The following is a 2,352-nucleotide window of genomic DNA, read 5'->3' on the forward strand; positions in this document are numbered from 1 at the left end:
TCTCTTTTTTACTGTGAATGAATTAATCATCTTCATTCATACTGATTATGTATCTAGTATTATGATTAAAGTTTTACGTGTGATCAGGGCTCAATATGTGTTTGCATTTGTTTTGAGAGAGAAATCAGGCCGAGTAACGAGACTAATTATTGATCTAGTATCCCGACCTATTCTCTAAACCAGCTTAGCATAAGGATCCCTTTCTCTAGGCCATGAGCTAGACAAATCCTAGAAAATGGCCTATATTAACTTAAATATGTACGCTAACATCCCTAGCGAATGAACTTTCATAAATTACAAAAGAAGTCCCTTGACTATCACTAATGACCAAAACACTTAAACAAAGACCGAGACGACATAAAATGTATCAACATTAACTTTAATCCACCCCTATATATATATGTAAGTATACATATATATATATATCTATATATATATATATACGCACACGCACACGCATACACACATATAAGTTTTCAAGACCAAGTATCTTACCAACAAGGCAAACAAGTTTTAGGATGATATCTTACCAATTAATGCAAACAAGTATACTCTATTAACTATGCCAAATTTTAAGATGATATCTTGTTAAAGTTTTCTATCAACGAATAACTAAACAAATATAGAAAAACGATCATAAATGATAACATTATGTAAAAGTACTTTATTCACCTCATTTTAAACGAATCATTTGAAAATTAATACTTTTAATATTTTTTTATGTAATCTTAAATTGATTCAAGTAATCATTCGCTTTTGACGAAACCTATGGAATTAATTACTACAATACAAGGTTATTAATGGTGAAATATTCCTAATTAATGAAACTTTTACTTATAAGAACTAATACCAAAATCATTGAAAGCCACACACAAACCTCTACAATTACATTGCATCTTTTTCGTAACTGTTGTCATGCCAAGGACCAAAGTGAAGCTTGCTTTCATAGAGAACAACAAGGCAAGAAAATGTTCCTTCATGAAACGAAAGGAATCTTTAAAGAAAAAGTTTCATGAGCTTTGTATATTATGTGATGTTGTGGCATGTCTCATCTTGTATAATCCGTATGAACCTGGACTCGAGTTGTGTCCCGATGACAGAAATTTTTTTCAACATGTTCTGGTTCAGTTTCGGAATAAGTTAGAGATAGAAACGACCAAGAATATGTTGAATCAGGAAACCTATCTCAAGGAAATGATTAACAAGGCTAAGGAGCGGCTCAACAAGCAGGTGATTGCGAACCGCGAGATTGTGAAGGCCAAGATGTTGTCAGATTGCTTGAGTGGTAATGTCTTAGTTGCTGACTTGAACCAAACAGAGTTGAAGGAACTTGTGTCCTTGACTCGTCTTAAGATCTCAGATATCAATGAAAGGATGGAGCTTCTCGAATGTGATGTCGCTACAGAACCATCCTCCTAACCTCAATCATAGTAGCCACAACCAATGGAGGTTGTGGGTGATAGAAGTGATCCAGTTGTTGTGGTTTTGAAAATATAAGAATAAATCAGTGTTCCTAATCAACTTACTCTATTTAGGGTAAGTTGGGTATCAAACCATAAGGAGTAAGTGGTTAGTGTACAGTGTCAATGATTCTTAACATTATTAAGTAGTATCTTGGAGTGCTGATCACATTTGCGATAGTTGTAAGTTTGGAATAAACGAACACTTAGAAGGTTGAAAAAAAATTCGTTTAAAGACAAATCACACCCAATGTTCAAGGATGCATCTATACAACAATCTCATGTCATTTAACAAATTAGTAATCGATTACCAATCTGGTTAACTGAATAATCTGTTAAAAGATCTCAACAAATTTAAACACACGGAAATATGTATGCTTAGCATCAACAAATGTAAACACACGGCACTGGTAACCAAATGTTCCTTGCTAGTGTGACACAATCATGGACAGTTGTATACTTCATCAACCTAATCAAAATAGCAAAATCTATGAAACACGTATCACAAAAATTGGCTAATTAATCTTTCTCAACAATACCAAACATTAATACTCAAAAATCATAAACCAGTAACCAAAATCATTCAGTTCTATTACATGAGAAAAATCTAAAAAGTTACAATACTCTACAATCTGTAAGGATTAGCCGCTCATCGTCTTCGTTAGATCTTCAATCGTGATGGGAAACACCATTTGGAATGATAACTCAATGATTGGAAGGTCTGGAGTTCGTATAAAAGCTCCTGGAAATGGTAAAGAGATCATGGACATGCTCTTTCTCAATGAACATATAAGACAAGTGACTGCAAACAAGTTCTTATGGCTATGGAAGAAGTTGACTTCATCGCCTGTCAAAACAACGCTTTCAGTAACAACTACAATCCAGGATGGAG

The 2,352-nt window shown here is 33.8% G+C and overlaps 1 pseudogene; it reads left to right on the forward strand.

The window, feature by feature from the left end:
• The first annotated feature begins 915 nt into the window (after positions 1-915).
• LOC143621234 (agamous-like MADS-box protein AGL80 pseudogene) lies at positions 916-1,419 on the forward strand (annotated as a pseudogene).
• Positions 1,420-2,352: the final 933 nt, after the last annotated feature.

The sequence above is a fragment of the Bidens hawaiensis genome, unplaced genomic scaffold (assembly GCF_021521415.1).
Source record: "Bidens hawaiensis isolate Kalapana, Puna unplaced genomic scaffold, B.hawaiensis_p1.1 tig00000326_1, whole genome shotgun sequence".
Taxonomy (NCBI): Eukaryota; Viridiplantae; Streptophyta; class Magnoliopsida; order Asterales; family Asteraceae; genus Bidens; species Bidens hawaiensis.